The sequence below is a fragment of the Protopterus annectens genome, chromosome 10.part0, assembly GCF_019279795.1.
Source record: "Protopterus annectens isolate FY-2018-M chromosome 10.part0, PAN1.0, whole genome shotgun sequence".
Lineage (NCBI taxonomy): Eukaryota > Metazoa > Chordata > Ceratodontiformes > Protopteridae > Protopterus > Protopterus annectens.
The window spans coordinates 257688377-257707849 of NC_056744.1; positions in this window are offsets into that span (position 1 = coordinate 257688377).

The window sequence follows — 19473 nt, forward strand, 5'->3', positions numbered from 1 at the left end:
GCGACCCCTAACCGAGAAAAGCCGAAAGACATGATGATGATGATGAACTAGATATAGTAGCCTGGACCAATGGACACTTTTCAGCCATGACTTTGGTTTAAGGCACACAATAATAAAACCAGCATAAAATAGTTTTCAAGTATTAGATAAATGTATACCATGTATATTAAACACATGAAAACACACTGTAGAGTAGCATTTACACAGTAAAGATTTTAACAATGTCACAATAGATATGTTTACAACAGCATACTTCTGCACTAAACTAATTATCGCATATTAGTTTAGGTTTTAGAATTGCAGCACAAACCTATTGAACAAATCACAAATAGCTGTTGCAGGTTAGTCGTTCTTCTATAGCAAAACTTACGATTCTGAAATATCAGCAAGTCGGTCACAGAACAAGACCTTAAAGGAATAAGGACAAGCTGTTTTTCTAAAGGTTATCAGTGAGACTGATAGCTACTGTTTTTGAGAATACACATTCAGTCAAAAAGATTATGAAATAAAAAGTCATTTCAACAAATGTGAGGTACATTTTCATATATGAGAGAAGATCATTGATTTTAGTTTCTTTAGAAGTTTTAAGCAGCAGTTAAAATGTCAGCTTTTAAAAGTACTGAGCATGGTCTTCATTTGGACCTGAAAGTGGGTGTTTTGTGAGGAAATTAATGTTATTATTGGCAGAACTCCACATTTAGAATGAGTGTGTTTTCAGATATGTCAGCTGAAGAAGCATTATGTATAACATTTTAAAGGGGTTTGAAGTGGAAAACAAAAAACATCTGCAGCCTAAAAAAAATCAGTTTTAAGTTGATAGAGATTTGAGGAGAACATACCCTAAGATAGTTTTCATTTCCTATTAAGGATAACATTGATGGTAAATCCCTGGAAATTGAATCTAGTCAGTTGCCAGAATCAATAACTATCCTTCAAGCAAAATAAATCTCCTTTGATTTCCAACTCAGTATTATGTCCACATACCCCCACATTGAGAATACAAAAATGCCTATTCCCTTGTTCCTCAGGAGGCATACAAGCTAGCTTTATAAATTCAGCTCACTGAATTTACATTTTCCAAATCATTCTATGGTCCAAAAAATTCAGAAATGTTACTGTGAGATGTACATTTCGTGTATACCTTATGGTAACCTTTTCTTATTAAAAAGCATCTCTACCACAGTGCTTTAGCACAAAAATATGCTTTACCACAGTGGGTTATCTCCATGTCCATTCTAAATGCTTATGAGGCATTGTGGGTAAGACGCATATGCAAATTAGAAATGTTCTCTCTCACAGAACTGACTGGGGCAAGACATATACACTGTGAATGGTAAAGAGAATCACTTGGCTGCATAAATTATCATGGCTACTCCTGTGTACTCACATTACTGAACATGCCTAAACACTTGCGTTCACCCATAAGAATAGAGCTAAGTGTAAGGGAGTTTAGTGGGCAGGTATTGTTGAGGGATTAGGTGTGTGTTTTCATGTATGTGTGTGTGTGTGTGTGTGTGTGTGTGTGTGTGTGTGTGTGTGTGTGTGTGTGTGTGTGTGTGTGTGTGAATGGTTGAATGCCTGTCAGTGAGTGTGATCAGGTAGGAAGTGGTGTGTGTGTGTGTGTGTGTGTGTGTGTGTGTGTGTGTGTGTGTGTGTGTGTGTGTGTGTGTGTGTGTGTGTGTGTGTGTGTGTGTGTGTGTGTGTGTGTGTGTGCATACTGGGGGGAAGGCCTGCCATACTTACACATTCTCTTAGATTAATGTACACCCGATGCAACATTGTTCGGATGGAAACTGGACACCAGCGGTAACTCTTACAAAGTGTCTACTTAATAAAAACATGGGTTGAGGGGAAACATTAGACATAATCGTGCATTGGTTGGGATATCTCTACTTCATCATGCATTAACAGCATTTATACAAGATATTGTCAAAGGGTAACAACAGACAGCAGGGATATCACTTCAGTATCAGGCCTGAAAGGCACTTAGAAATAAATAAATATATAAAGCCAACCCAGGTCGGGGGGAATGCTATTCAGCAAGTTTACTATAAATAGCATGTCTTAAAGTCACTAAACAGATTCAAATCCTGAACCATTCCACCAAGGATACCAGTTATTTGTACCACCACTAGACACCAGGGGAGATGTGACATAATGTATAAAACATAAAAAAATGTAAATAAATTAGAAAGGAAAGGGGGCTTTGAACCCTGCACCCTCGACATACTACAACTGACTGATTACACTAATGATAACTGAAAAAATAGTTTAATAATGGCTTTCTTTCTACATAATAATGACCTTGGATGGTATTCGAGTGCTACAAAACTTTACAAGTTATGAGGAAGAAGGACAGGGCATTTCTCTGGGCAGTTGAGAGGTATGCCTGTAAAAGGCAACAGCAGGATTGTCCCTGTTAAACAGGATGCCTATAGACTCCTGGAGATGTAACATTCTACAGCAAAGTACTTTAGCTCTGTTTCAGGACAAAGTCAGGAGGAACACGAAAAGACAACAAAGAGATTTTTTGACATGTGACTCAGAGTTTGCTATAAAGTCATTAAAGCCACAGATATAGCATCATAGTGCAGCTTCTGCACAGTAAGAAGTGTGGAACTCTAATGTCTGCCATTGTCATCTGTGATTTCAGAGGGCAGGACAGACATGAAAGGAGAAATCTGGGATGTTTTGACATTTCAGAAAGAGATATATGGGATATGTGTTATATGTGTGGATGTGTTTTAACGTGTGCATGCGTGTGTGGCAAGTAAATAGGGGTGCCTGTGCCTTGGTTGTCATTCTTAACTACCACAGAAAGTAATGATTTGCCCTCACAGTAATTAACAGTGATTCAGAGACATGCACGTTAGCTAGTAATTAATTTGTCCATGAATCACAAAATAATACATTGTGGGAAAAGGGCCTTTTTAATGCAGGTCTTAATGCGAGTGCTGGGCTTCATTCTGAATCCCCTGGTTTGCCCTTCAGAATATCATTTTTGTTTTAACTATAGTTTTTAACTGAATGGTGCACTGATCCCAACGGACTAGTTTCTGTCTCAGACCAGTTGTACAGAAAACAACATATCATAAAAAATGAAAAACATATTAAAAAGCAATAATTACACACAGAATGAAAGAAACATGAAAGGTATATTTAAAATTTGCATATGGATGTTGTGAAGTAAGGCTTTTGTTACATAAGAATGTTCTTTTCTGTTACATGAATGAGAAAAGGGGCAAATGACAGAGAAAGAGTGTTAAGATGGTGGTGTTAGTCATTATTAGGTTATATGTCCGGAACAAAAGAAATTACAATTAGCTTGAGAGTTGAGATGAGCTTTCAGTTGCAGGCAGAATATGAGATATGAGAAATTATCTTTGTGATAGGAGGGAAGGGTTTCCCACAGTTTGAGGATTAGAATAGAGAAGGAATGGTCTGTGCAGTGAAGCCTTGGTTTGGGGTGTTTGCATAATGGCCCTCAGAGATCATGGTTTCTTAGAGTATATGATGACTAGTCTCTAGATAAGTTAAAGATAAGAAGGGAGAAAGGATTTAGAGATAGAGAGAGTTGGTATTTTTACAAAGATTTTGACTGGCACCCAAGGACATTGTTTTACTTTTGATGGTGGTAAGTATACGCATTGTCTTGCTAATACAGTGAATAAAGGACTAGACATCTGCTTGAAATTTTTCCTGGATTACAGAGAGTGGAAGTTACTGGAGTGAAATTAGGCCATGTCATCAGCATAAAATAAAAGAGGGAGGTGAGGAAGATCAAGAGGGAGTTTTAGGGGTATGAGGAGAAATGAAGGAAAGCCAGAATACAATTCTGAGAAACATGTTATAGAAGTGGGTATAAGGAGGAACAGAGGAGTTGGACTGTACAGAGAGTTAGTTATGGAACTGGGTATAGCATCAGGGATATATTCCTGTTTTACTGCGATGGTCAGAGAGGGTGTTGTGAACAACAAGAGTAAAGGCTCTGGTAAGATCATTAAAAATGGCTCCAGTGAATAATCCTTTGTCCATCGTTATAAGAATGTTGTCTGTGAGAGTTCATGGGACTATGGATGTGTTACTGTCCAATTAGAAGCCTTGTTGCTTATGGGAGAACAGTCGGTATTGGCATTTTGACAATTTTACCTAGGGTTGAAAGTATAATGATGGATCAGAAATCAGTGGTGATGCTGGGGGATCTATTTTTTTTTTACAATAGCTGCATTCAAAGTATTAGGTATAATGTTTTGTATGAAACATCAGCCACTGACATTTTGCAAAGGAGATAAGATATAGTCCATACAAGTGAAACAGAAACCACTGGCAACAATCTTCTGAGTCAACTGGGAAGCTGAGTTTTGTTTTTTGTTTTTTTTGGGGTTTTTTTTCTAAAAAAGGAAGTATGCCTTTAGATCTGATGGTTTTGAAGCGGAATAGAGGAATGAAAGGATTTACTGAACGAGTCGTAATAAGCCACAGGAAAAAAATATCCTCAAAACAAGTAGAAGAGAGAAGATTTAGTTACCATTTTTCAAAAGTGATTGAATTGCTGATTGAAACTTTCTTAAGTTTGTGCTAACTATATCAAGGATGCAGAGCCATAGCTGATTCCGCAGGTACCAATCCCTACACAAAGCATCCATTTTCTGATCTGCGACTTCTCTCTTTTCTCCTAAACAGCAACACCAGGTTCTCTGTGTCCAGCCTTCAAATCAACATGAGGAGCAAAATAAATAAATAATATGTGTCTTGACAATTACACCCCCTAACACTTTGTTTCCAGAGTGAATGCCTCATTCACTTCCCTTAGATGCACTTCTGCTAGAAGGGTCCTGCATACTATTAAGTCAAGATATTTTGGGAATTTTACCTCTTTAATTTCCCTGATGCTCCCTTTATCAATCCCTAATTTCAGACAGAGCAAAACAATCTTTCCTTTGTTATGTGACAAACCACACACTTAAACTATTTAAAGACTGCTAGAAGTACAAGTAGGTTTTCATCTGCATTATCAGATATTAAAATATTAATTTCCATGAAGGAATGAAATGCACATTTATCACAACCTTCTCTTTCCATTCCCTGTAACACCATTCATACGTTTAACTCTTCTACAGCTAAGATGAATAGGTATAGAGAAGGACTGCATGTTTGCCTATACCATGCTTTGTATTTGCCAAGGGCTAGATGAGTGTCCTGAAAAAAAAAAAAGACAATTTGACTTAAGAGTTACAGAATAAGAACAAGAAGGGAATTTTAGTCTAAAGTCTGGCATGCTCACCACTTTCTAAGAAATACATTTTTTTTCTAAAATACTTCATACCCTTCTAATTCTGGGGAGCATTTTGTAGATTATCCATAATCAAGGGAAGGTGTTCAGATTGGAATCTATGCGATTTTCAGTCCAAGGGCTGACAGTGGAAAATAAAGAATATAATATCATGTATCACGGAACAAAATGTCTACATATAAAGAACAAATGTAGAAGAATAACCTTCACAACAACAAAAAAATATCTGAATGCAAAATAAGTCTATCAACACTCTAGTAACCTAACAAGAACATCCAAGACAGGGGTTAATTACTTGCTTACTTGTTGTGTAATTTAGCAGTACTAGATAACTACATGATTATTTTAAAGAATGAAGCAGCAGAAGTCTTCAGATCGGTATCAGAAAACTTCCGCTGCTGCTGTAAACTGAGCTGAGTCAGAAAACAGCCGCAAAAACAGGGTTATAAAAACCATAGTTCTGAACTTCTTAACTGAAGAATCAAGGACAAAGCCAAAAACAAAGAGGGACAAGGGGTCAAAATCACATCAGGGAAACTTTACATATTTGTCTTATTTACTTCAAATCATAATATAATAATTGGATTTGCATTCACTTCCATTTTCTGAACAGTAGGAGGCTAGGCACTATTATGTCTGTTGTCAGATTATCAGAAATGTTATGAGGAGGCAGTAGAACTCTTTGCCAAAATCAGGGATGCTATATAAAATCCGGAATATAACCATTACTCCTACCTCCTTACATTTCCCAAACACACACACACACACACACACACACACACACACACACACACACACACACACACACACACACACACACACACACACACACACACACACACACACACACACACACACACACACACACACACACACACACACACACATCCCTTTATTCTATTTCTTCTATATATGCTGTATTTAAAGACAATATTAATTTCCAAGGCTCCCATGAATGCATGCAGTCGCCAAATGGCTAGATGTCAATCTACCAGTAAAAAAAGTAGCAAACGCTGAGAACTACAGTAGATAAAATGAGAGAGAGAGAGAGAGAAAGCAGCAGATTTCAGCCTTCAGACAATGGTACACTTGGAATTACTGACCTGTTTTGAAGAAACTGTAGTTATACATGAAATACTGTTTTATGTATAAATATTTTTAAATATTTAATCTATGACTTCATCTCCAATAGAGAAATCTTATTTGTAGAATTCAAGTTCAGAAGTATTATTTTTCCTTTCTGGATCCATATTGACCTAAATCTAGGAGCAAAAAGGTCTCTAATTCACACTTCAGTAGGCAGACTTCATGGAGTAGTGTACAATATTCCAAAGGACCTTCAATAGGCAAACAAAACCAAATAATTAAATAAATAAACAAACAAATAACATAGCGACAGTTGTCACAGAATGTGGGTTTAATTTTCTGACTCACGAGCAGCATCTCAAGTGCAGAAGCACTAGTAATAGCTTTGTGATGGAAGAGTTAATACAATTTATCATCACTTGCAAGCAAAATTTATCAGACAACAAGATTACAAAGCAAGATCACAGAACCATAACCTAGTCATTACTCACAAAGAGGTCAATAGTCTTATCCTTAGCTAATAAAACCATATTACTAAGAGACTTCAGCTCTCCAGATATTGACTTGTCAAAATCCTTTTCAGATAACATGCATACATAAGCATCAATAGACTTTATAAATAAAAAGTAACTTGGAAAAGACAGTAAGAAGCTCTGGAATAGTAAGTATTGCTTTAGACACTGTACTCTATAGGCAGTATTTTTGCTTCAGTTTGGAATTTGCCTCCACTCTAGACGAAGACCATAATACTTTTTTTTATATATATAATACTAGCAATAGGTTCACTGGTTCATAATAGGCTAATGAAACCAAGGGTCTTTTTAAGCCTAGTGATGCCTCCAAAATATATCTAACAATTTTGGGTATCCAAAGTTATTTTAAGGGGTATAGGTAGGCATGGTCTTCGGTGGTCTAGTACATAGAGGTTGCCTCTATCTATTAGAGATATAGGTGCCAGACCAGGGGTAAATTATTAATTCCAAATCTACTTGTCCAAATTATGCTTGCAGTTGTGTTAGGAAGAACTTTGCTTTACATGGATGGGAACCCTGTATCAGAATAAAGTAGTCTCTGAGACAGATAACTGTCTTTCCGACATATCCTATTTAAGTCACAGACAAGGTTGCAGTTCCTAGATCAGGTTAATTATTATGCTGTTTTGTGAATGTACAACAGGTCTATCAGAGTTAGATCATGGATGCCTTAATTATTCTAGAACACAAGTTACACATAACTCGCCCTACAGTTTCTTCTCTGAACCAGGATGTATAGTTAAGCTCTACCTTAGCAATGGGAGAAAAATACAGGAGATTCCTCCACTCAAACATCCTTCCACACACCTTTAATTTTTTTGTACTTACCTATTACTTCAAACTATTACTGGACTTTTATCACTCCATGGAATAATACTTTGATAATTTTCCCCACAGCCTAGCTACATTCTTTTTTCTTACTGGCCCTTATATGCCAGATTAAATGCCTGAATCAGGTTTTGCACTCAAGTCATGTGTCGCATATCTACTTCTATTGTATCCAGCTGAACCACTTGTTTCTAGATCATTGAAATTTGGTCATTACCTGTTTCCTCACACCTGCATCACATATATAAATTATCCTCTCCTTCCACATTACACTCTTAGCATGTACCTACTTAACCTGACCCATTGTTTTCCAGGTCATTGGTTTCTTGCACCATCTGACCAATACTCTTGCCTGTTTGACATGAAACAACAGTATTCCTTCAGTCCTATACAACTCATTCATATCACTTCCTAATATTTATCTGACACCAATTTCTTTTCCTCTTGCTCCTCTCTTCATTTAGTCCAGATTTCTGTGCATTTGCCTTTCTGAATTGTTGTCCTTCTTCCTTCCCTATATTCCCATGTCATTTCTTCCACCAGTCCTCTCTACACCATCTTCTCCCTTTCACTAGCTGTCCATCATTTAACTACTTTATTTACAGCTTATACTCCACTAATTCAAGCTTTATTCCCTTTTCCTCAAAGTTCTGGAGAAAGAACATCTCTCATCCACCAGCAATGACACAAGTCTTACCACTCTTTCCCCTCTGTGCTCCCTCATCAGTCATCTGCCTCCCTCACACTTTAGGTTTATCACTCCATCAAAGAATCTGTTTAGTACATCTATTAATATTCACCTGGCATTCCTACAAACCTTCACATTCAAATTCTTATTGTACTCCCTGCGGTAGTATTCCTACCCAACTGCTCCCTTCTTCTCTCACATTCCCCTCTAGCCTATCCTCCTCCTCCTACTTCTCCTAACTAGCTGTTTCACATTAACTGGCAACAGCTACTTAACAAAATACAGTTGCTACAAAAACCCTAATCCTTATTGTTTCACTAGAAAATCAAAACTTTTATGAAGAACAACAGAAAAATATGGGGCAAAATCAGAGATATTCTCCATAGTCAGGACAGCTGAGAGATACAGCAATTAGAGATAAACTGCTCCTCTGATAGGAGGTATACAAACTTTTGAAAGCTAAGACACTTTATTTTGCCACGCATTCTGTTTATAAGTGTGGCAGAGTGAAATTCTAACAGCTTTTAAAACCAGTTTTACATTCTGCTGCTGATATTTGCAAGTAAGTACTGTTTGTTGGTCTTGAGCTAGGAAAACATTTAAGTTTATCATTGTTATGAATTTTGAGTGCAGTCATAGTCTCCCATGCAAAACAAAGTTTTCTTTAGCTACAACAATAGCAGCAAAGAGTAATATTAAGGTTATACACAACCAACATATATGAGCCTAAAGATTGCATTGATTTCTTGCTGTATTTTTGTTGGTTAGTGGGTATGGGTACGTCTGCACATGCGTGGGCATGTGTGCGTGTATATGTGTAAGAGTATGTATATGTGTATGAGTGTGTGTGTTTGTGTGTCTGTGTGCACATGCTTGCATGTGTGTGTGTGTGTGTGTGTGTGTGTGTGTGTGTGTGTGTGTGTGTGTGTGTGTGTGTGTGTGTGTATGTATGTGTGTGTGTGTGTGTATGCATGTGCACACCCCCTGATGTTTGTTCTGTATAGTTTGGAGTTCTCTTACTACTTTACAGTTATAAGGAAAGGTGAGGGGAATTGACATGCCTGGGAATACACTTTCCTTTTTATGCTTTTTGTGTAGTTGTTTGTGTTACCATGTCTTTTATGTTTATTCTGCATCTTTTGGGATGTAGATGTAGCTGGCAAGACTGCATAAGCACCAAAATAATGTTGTCTTGTTTTAATACTGTTTTGTTGCATTTATTCTTTTCACATACATAATATGTTAGCTATGGTGGATATTTCTCTTCATGTTGCTTGGATTCTATAAGAATTACATATTTTTTCGCATGTACTAGCTTCTGTTTTGATGGATACTGTTACATTGATTGCTCTCATAACCTACCTAAATTTATTAAACACCAAAATAAAAATGAGAGAGGAGATTGATGATATCTTCTCTGAGACAGTCAAGGAAGGAAAATGAAGAAAGAACATATGGATAGTATGCACTTATCACAGAAGATGTTACTGAAGTGACCTTGAATAAAATGAAGAACAATAATTCCTGGGGATCTAATAATGCTCCAGGAACTTTCCAACACAGAGTCAACAATAAGGTTGACAGACTTCTTATAACCCCTTTTAAAAGAAAGTAGAGGTCACCTCTGTATGGCATTCAAAGCAATCTCAGACCCCACCCTGATGGGACTGCTGCATATCCACAAGTTAGCCTCCACTCAAGCAACCCATGTGCTGAACCTCAACCTGGTCTGTGACATCAATAGAACTTGTTGGTGGGACAGATTTGTTTCCCAGAGACTCCCAATTTTGTGGAATAGACTCCCTTTCCAGGTAAAGCAGAGTACCTCATTAAACCTTTCGAAGAGCAACCTGGATAACTGGATGGGGAACAGAAAATACACCCCTGTGTCCCTTTTGGACAGTGGCATAGGGTGCTGATTGTTGAAACATGGGCTAAAATCTTGGCTAAGCTTATAAGGGCCTCAGGGCCAATAGCCTAGTAACTTCCTATGATCCTATGGATAATGTGAGGTATATATACAGAGAGGGGGGTACAATGGGAGCCTGTTAATTAGTCAAAATAATTTCAGTTGAAAGTTGATTCTACCAAAACAGTTATGCCAAAACCACATTCAACAACAGTGGAGTTCTCCCTTTTCTCTGCTATGGTGTGAACTTGGAGTAGGTATATATAAGTTCTGAGATGTGGGAGGTATCCCCCACATACTGGGTGCAGGAGGGCCTGCCAATCATACAAAAAAAGAACACCTCTAAGTTTCTTTGAAAGTGACTTTTACGTAATTGTTTCCACTAAATCCACTTTTGATTGAAGTAAATTTACCCAGTCTAAGTGAATCTGGTAAAATGTACTTGTTTGCAGTGGTCACTGGTCTCATGATGTGGATTCTTTGGATTCCAGTAATTACTGATCCATCAGTTTAGCATGCATAGTTTGCAAATTATTTGAAAGGGTGATCATGGATAGGCTTTAGAAATTCATGATAAACTTCTTCTTAGGCGCAGACCAATACAGTTCCCGGAAGGGTAGCTTTGTTTACAACTATGGCAACAATCTTTGCATTAGCTCCTGCTGCTATGGATGGCGTTATTAGAATTAGAGCTCATACAGCATGTCTTGGTTTAGAGCTAACAAAGATGCATATAAATGGACAGTTATGAAAATAATTTTATCAAAAGCAGGCTGCAGCCCAAAGTTGGAGTAGGGTTAATACTTTCAGGTAGCTTTCTATTAGAAGTAGGTTCATAGGTTCATAGGATATTAATAGGCTATTGACCTGAGGGTCTTTACAAGCCTAGCCATTAAATCCCAATATAATACTAGATCAAAGATATCCTCTATGCCCAAGTTTTTTCTAGCAAGGAATACCCATGTCCAGGAGAGAAGCTGGGGCAGTTCCCACCAGAAATTTACAGTTTCACATCCAGTAATCCAGGTTGTGCTCAAATAGGGTGATGGAGGTGTTCTGCTTGATATGGATTGGAAGCCTATTCCAGAGGAGTGACAACCTCTGAGAGGTATATCTGTCTATCCAGCAGGTCCTGTTTATATCACAGGCTGGAGTGAGGTCCCTGGAATAGGTGACTTTAGTCCCATTTGACTTAAAAATGTGCAGCATTTCCATTAGATTTTGGTCAGAGATAGCCCTGTAAACCTGACATAAGTCACCTCTAAGTATTCTGGACACTACTGAGTACAGTGACAGTGACTTCAGTCTGTCAATATAAAACATGTGCTGGAGACCTTGAATTTTCTTAGTTAGAAATCTCTGAGGTCCCTCAAGTTGCTGCAGGTGTCTGGTATGGTACATACTAAAGGGAAAATTATATTCAATAATAGGCTTGATGAGGGATGAGTATAGGGGAGTTATAACCTCTTTTGCTGTTGAGGCGATGCTTTTGAAAATCAGGTGAGTGATGTAGAATGCCTGCCTCACAGCGGTAGAAACATGGTGATCAAAGTTGAGGTCACAGTCAACTTGTGTTCCCAGGTCTCTCACAACTGAATCAGTACTTAGGGTATTATTGTTTATTTTATAATCAGCAGAGACATTGGTTTTACCGAAGGGAATGATGATGCATTTTTTAGCATTTAGTTTAAGACCATGTTTTTTCCACCAATCATTGGTCTGTGTGAACCCCTTTTGAAATACACTGACATCGCTATGTTATTCAATGATAGCACCTAATTTATAGTCATCCACAAACTTGGTTAGCCATAGCCCCTTTGTTTTGGCCTGGACTTCTGAGAAGTGTATGCCAAACAAGAGGGGGGCCCAGCATTGACACTTGTGGGACTCTACTGGTGACAGATCTGCTGGTAGAGTTAAAGTCTCCCACTTTGACTGAGTGTTGTCATTCTGTGAGCCATTCTGCAATCCACCTGGTGACATAAGGGGTTGATATTCAACTGGGTTTGTTTGTCAATGATGCCCAAATATGGGATAGTGTCAAAGGTCTTTGTCAAGTCAAGATAGGCTGTGTGCACAGCTTTGCCCTCCTGTATGGCTCTGGTCACATTCTCGAAGAAGTCCACCAGGTTTAACAGGCATAACCTGCCCTAGAAAAAAACAAACTAGGATAGCTCCAGAGTTTGGAAGTCATCTATATCCTTATTTATGATGTCCATGATGATTCATTCCATTGCCTTACAGATGAGGCTAGTTAAACTTAAGGGTTTACACTTACCCAGGCCTGTTGCCTAGCCACCCTTGTGGAGGGGGATAACAGTCGCTGTTTTCCATTCAGTGGGGACAAAGCCAGTACTCGGGTTGTAGTTGAATATAGTGCCTAAAGGAGTAGATAGCTCTTGTTTTAGAACACTAAGAATGCAGCCCAGAATGCCATCTAATCCCATGGAGGCTGTATTCTTAGCCTTGGAGAGAGCATTGATGACTTGCTCTTTGGAGGTGCAGGGAGGAGGAGATGATGAAGACATGGTTTGTAGTATGCTGGGGGGGATGGGGGTGAAATTTTTGCCAAACCTGTCTGCTAGCAGGTTTACAATTTCCACAGGGTCACGGTGTGTGATGCAATCCACAATTAGTTCAGTACACATATGAGTCCTACCTTTTAGGTTGAGGACATAGCTGACAAAAGCTTTATGGTTATCATTGGCTATGGTTGGTAAATTTTTCTCATAGTTGCTCTTTGAAGATTTTATGAGTTGTCTTATTTGCTTGTTTAGGCTGAGTAGTGTGCTCTTCCAGTTCTGTGATCTCACTTTTGTATGTTTAGACAGCAGGTTCTTTCACTTATTGTATAATTTATTAATGCCAGACATCTACCAGGATGGTTTGCTTTTTTCTTCAGGTTCTTGGTTGAATCCTGTCTGGCATGGATTTGTCTATACATTTGTATAGATGCTTATACAAGGCATCAGTGTATAGCTGTCAGTGCCACCTGTGGAAACTGGAGCTTGGAATTTGATTATACCCTCCCTTAGGAGGGTATAGTTAGCGTTGGTGATGTTTTTTAGCCTGCTTCTCCTTTGGGGAGTCCTGGTGCTATTGGTACTTCAAAAATGACTGATTTATGGTTGGATTTAGCCAGTGCAGGCCCTACACTTCAGGTGTTGCATCAGTCAGTCATAATGGTGAGGATCAGGTCTAGAATATTGGAGCCCCTTGTGGGGTGGTGCAGTATTTTTTCCAGGGTATTTGAGTTAACAAACTCCAGGAACTTTTGTGTGAGTGTGTTTGGGCTCATATAAATTTCCCAGTTGATGGAAGATAGTTGAAGTCACCCATGCCTTGGGTGTTAGGTTGTACCTTAATTGTCCCAAGTAGATCTAAATAAGCTGTGTGGGCATCTTGGTTCATGGAAGGAGACCTGTAACTGATGATGACCCAGCCCATGGTAATTTGCACTTGGAGTAGCTTCATAGAGTTTTCTTGTCTAACCACTCTAGAGGTGTAATTATCTTGAAAGTAGATAGATACTCTACCTGCTTTGATTCTTACACCTTCAGTTTGTGGTCTGAAAGTCTGAAAGTATGGAAGGCATAGCCTTGCAAGGCTGGAGTATTTTCTGTGGCCTTGTGCCAGTTTTCTATGACTGCACCCACATCAACATCTTCCAGGGAGAGGAGTGCTTCCAGAGAGTGCAGTTATTGATTTAAACCCCTAATGTTTAGCAACATGACCTTTAGATTCTGTGTGTTTGATATTTTCATGTCAGGAAATTTGTTGTTGTGACCTTGTGTAAAAAAGCATTATGGGCGAGGCAAGTGCCTTAGCCAGCAACCAAAAGCCTAAAGGTGCCAGGTGAAGACCCTCTCTGGCAAAGCAGGGTGGTTTATCCACCATGTTGTCCCAGGCTGACAGGAACTGGATCCCCTTAGAATGAAACCAGAAATTAAGACAATTATTAGAGTCAATCATGTTCTGTTTATACTGTGGTATCATCCTAAGCAAGGGGTAAAATGCTGCTCAAAGCTAGGGATATACCCACCTGGGACACATATTCAGAGAGCTCAGTCATGTCTCTCTTCATATATTCTAGAGAGGTACATTTCAAGTCGTTCACATCAACATCATTTATGACGGAGTCATAACAGTACTTGTTGAGAGACTTGAGTGCATATGAGATCTGGTGAATCCTGGCACCAGACAGGCAGTGGACCATAACCTTCTCCTTGTTCAACCTGGTGAATGGGGCACAGTCACCTATATCTATAACATTTGGAATAGTTGTGCATTGCCTTAAGGTCTTATTTGGTGAGACACAGGTGCTAGTGTTTTTATGTGTATTGGGTGCTTTGTGTGTTACGTTAGGTGTAGCATGTTTGTGTTTTGCAGGTCTCTGGTGTTTAGGTAGGCATCTGGAGAGCACAAAAACCTCAGCTTTGGCCGGCTAAGAACTTGCTATATTCAACTGGACGTATAAGAGAATTTAAGTACCTTTATCTGCTTTTTTTTTCAAAAAAATACAGTATTTAAATTGATTTTAACTGTGTGGAAGGAATATTTAGCTAAACTGGAAGTTTTCACTCTGCTCTTCAGTTAGTGCTGCTTGAATTTTATTATTTGTTAGTAATTGCAGGTGTGGGGTAGCCACATTCTTTGATTTCCTGTCCTTGCCTATTTAAGTGGTACAGTGTGAAATATTTTCTGCTTAAAAACCTCAGCTTTGGCCGGCTAAGAACTTGCTATATTCAACTGGACGTATAAGAGAATTTAAGTACCTTTATCTGCTTTTTTTTCAAAAATACAGTATTTAAATTGATTTTAACTGTGTGGAAGGAATATTTAGCTGAACTGGAAGTTTTCACTCTGCTCTTCAGTTAGTGCTGCTTGAATTTTATTATTTGTTAGTAATTGCAGGTGTGGGGTAGCCACATTCTTTGATTTCCTGTCCTTGCCTATTTAAGTGGTACAGTGTGAAATATTTTCTGCTTAAAAACCTCAGCTTTGGCCGGCTAAGAACTTGCTATATTCAACTGGACGTATAAGAGAATTTAAGTACCTTTATCTGCTTTTTTTTTTCAAAAAATACAGTATTTAAATTGATTTTAACTGTGTGGAAGGAATATTTAGCTAAACTGGAAGTTTTCACTCTGCTCTTCAGTTAGTGCTGCTTGAATTTTATTATTTGTTATTTATTTATTTATTTATTTATTTATTTGCAGTTGGTTTACCAGGATAGTCCATTGGGCCAAAATGAGCCCATTTTCAATGGAGTCCTGGGGAGAAAAGCTCCAAAAACAAACTAGGTACATACAATAGATTACTAATGATAATTATACAAATATAAAAAGATACAAGCATTTCATTTCAAAAATTCAGGAAACATTTCAGAACAATACAGTCAAGTGATGAAAATTTGAGGTGTTTTAGGCTGTGAAAAGTAATATTGCATAATGATACAGAGTAGTTATTGTGTAAGGAGCATAAGCTTTACAAGGTGCAGTCAAATACAGTCTTTGCAGATACCATGGGAAAGAGAAAAAAAAAAAATAATATGAGTTATGGGGAATTTATAAGGAAAAATGACTGGAGTAACATGAGAGTGAAAGGAAGAAAATTGCCATCATTAGTTAAGAGGGGTGGGAGCAAGAGCATTCCCAGTGGGACATTAGATGTATGTGAAGAGATTTTTTGAACATATAATGGTTAGAGGTGGTGCGAATGGATGGTGGTAGTGAGTTCCAAAGACGTGCTAGGTTATAGGATAGTAAGTTTTTGCCTGTTAGTAATTGCAGGTGTGGGGGTAGCCACATTCTTTGATTTCCTGTCCTTGCCTATTTAAGTGGTACAGTGTGAAATATTTTCTGCTTAAAAACCTCAGCTTTGGTCGGCTAAGAACTTGCTATATTCAACTGGACGTATAAGAGAATTTAAGTACCTTTATCTGCTTTTTTTTTCCCAAAAAATACAGTATTTAAATTGATTTTAACTGTGTGGAAGGAATATTTAGCTGAACTGGAAGTTTTCACTCTGCTCTTCAGTTAGTGCTGCTTGAATTTTATTATTTGTTGGTAATTGCAGGTGTGGGGGTAGCCACATTCTTTGATTTCCTGTCCTTGCCTATTTAAGTGGTACAGTGTGAAATATTTTCTGCTTAAACCCTCAGCTTTGGCAGGCTAAGAACTTGCTATATTCAACTGGACGTATAAGAGAATTTAAGTACCTTTATCTGCTTTTTTTTTCAAAAAAATACAGTATTTATATTGATTTTAACTGTGTGGAAGGAATATTTAGCTGAACTGGAAGTTTTCACTCTGCTCTTCAGTTAGTGCTGCTTGAATTTTATTATTTGTTAGTAATTGCAGGTGTGGGGGTAGCCACATTCTTTGATTTCCTGTCCTTGCCTATTTAAGTGGTACAGTGTGAAATATTTTCTGCTTAAAAACCTCAGCTTTGGCCGGCTAAGAACTTGCTATATTCAACTGGACGTATAAGAGAATTTAAGTACCTTTATCTGCTTCTTTTCAAAAATACAGTATTTAAATTGATTTTAACTGTGTGGAAGGAATATTTAGCTAAACTGGAAGTTTTCACTCTGCTCTTCAGTTAGTGCTGCTTGAATTTTATTATTTCTAAGTAATTGCAGGTGTGGGGGTAGCCACATTCTTTGATTTCCTGTCCTTGCCTATTTAAGTGATACAGTGTGAAATATTTTCTGCTTAAAAACCTCAGCTTTGGCCGGCTAAGAACTTGCTATATTCAACTGGACGTATAAGAGAATTTAAGTACCTTTATCTGCTTTTTTTTTTCAAAAAAATACAGTATTTAAATTGATTTTAACTGTGTGGAAGGAATATTTAGCTAAACTGGAAGTTTTCACTCTGCTCTTCAGTTAGTGCTGCTTGAATTTTATTATTTGTTAGTAATTGCAGGTGTGGGGTAGCCACATTCTTTGATTTCCTGTCCTTGCCTATTTAAGTGGTACAGTGTGAAATATTTTCTGCTTAAAAACCTCAGCTTTGGCCGGCTAAGAACTTGCTATATTCAACTGGACGTATAAGAGAATTTAAGTACCTTTATCTGCTTTTTTTCCAAAAAATACAGTATTTAAATTGATTTTAACTGTGTGGAAGGAATATTTAGCTGAACTGGAAGTTTTCACTCTGCTCTTCATAGGTTAGTACTAGGCTAACTGCTTCACTGCCGAGCCATTGTAATTGTAAGCCTCTTGTGAGTGAGACTCACAAAAGCACCTTGTGTTTTAAGTTTTAACACCTTAACCATTAGGCCCCCCCCACCGAGAGAGGGAATAGATAAACTTACTTAAATTCTCTCGTCAGTTGAATATATATAGTTCTTAGCCAAAAAGCTGAGGTTTTTAAGCAGAAAATATTTCACACTGTACCACTTAAATAGGCAAGGACAGGAAATCAAAGAATGTGGCTACCCCCACACCTGCAATTAGAAACTTCAGTTTGTCCCACCCACCCTCCCTGTTTTTGTTTTGGTGTTAATCTTAGTGGCCTTGCAGCTGCCCGCTCCTCTTGTAAATTTGTGTTTGGATACTCCTTCTGGGCCCATCTCATTTGCTCACTCAACTGAGTGCAGTGAGATCATATTCTGATTTCAGGCACTCCTACTGTGTACAAAGAGAGCATCTGGGAAACAGAAAAAAAAAATTAAGCTTGTTTCCTGCCTTTCCTGTTAAGTGGTATAGACTATTTGTAGGCTTTTGAGCCCCTAAGCCCTTCTGTGTTGGAGGGAAGCCTTCTAGCTTAGTTTTTTTCCCTATAACTAGCCAGTTTTCTAGTTTCAGCACTCAAATCTGTTTCTTTGATCTCAGCACTTGTTCAGAAAAAAAAAAAAAAATTTCATCTGCTTTTACTGTACTTGTGTTTCTACCTACTTTTTACTTTTGCATCATCTTAAAAGTACTCAATTGTATTTATTACTGCTTGGTGTAACTCATTCTAAGCCTTCTGGTTTAAACACTTGGGCTTCGGACCAGTTGTTTTGCACTGAGAGGGTTTGTGGTCTGCACTGTATTGGCAGAACAGGTAGCTTACATCCTTCTAGGTTGGGAACTGCTGATTGAGGGCTCAGTGTCTGTTATTCTAAAAGTGTATTAATTCTGGTTTAAGCACTTAAGCTTTCAGGCCAGTTATTTTACATTAAGAGGGTTCGTGGTCTGCACTCTTGTGGGAGGAGAGGCTTGACTCTGCCCATCTGAGCTGGGAATTTCTGATTGAAGGCTTATAGTGCATGCATATCTGAACTGCTTCTTACTGAAGTTGGTGCGCCTTGTTTGCTGTGGCATAGACTGGATTCAGGCCTGCTGGATCTAGCTTTGTTTGTGTAACTTGAGCACTAATCCAGGCATTCTCTAAAGTATTAAATTGTATTTATTACTGCTTGGTAGTAACTTGATTAAAGTTTAGCTGTCATTCTAAGTCTTTTGGATTAAGCACTTGGGCTTCAGACCAGTTGTTTTACATTAGGAAGGTTTGTGGCATGCACTGTGGTGGCAGGACAGGTAGCTTTTATCCTTCTAAGTTGGGAACTGCTGATTGAGAGCCCAGTGTCTGTTATTCTTAAAGTGTATTAGTTCTGGTTTAGGCACTTGGGCTTCAGGCCAGTTATTTTACATTAAGAAGGTTTGTGGTCTGCACTCTTGTGGGAGAAGAGGCTGGACTCTGCCCTTCTGAGCTGAGAATTTCTGGTTAAAGGTTTATAGTGCCTGAATATTTGAACTGTATCTTACAGAAATTGGTACACCTTGTTTGCTGTAGCATAGACTAGATCCAGGCCTGCTGAATATAGCTTTGTTTATATGCTTGTTGTTTGTTTGCTTGTTATTTCCCTGGAACGCTAATTCCACCTAATACGCAGCTTCTCAGCGCTTCTGTGGCTCACTAGTGATATCTGCATTGCTTACTGTACTTATTTCCTTGTTTCACTTGAAAGAAAGTTACTGTTTGTCATTTTTGCATTTAAGTTACCTGTAACACATTGCACAAGTTACCTGGCACTTGCTCACTAAAGCAATTATATGTCAGCACTAAAAATTAAAAGCACTACACCCTCACTCCCCACTGGCCCTGGTTTTCAATTATTAAGGAATTCCCAATATTATTCTAGC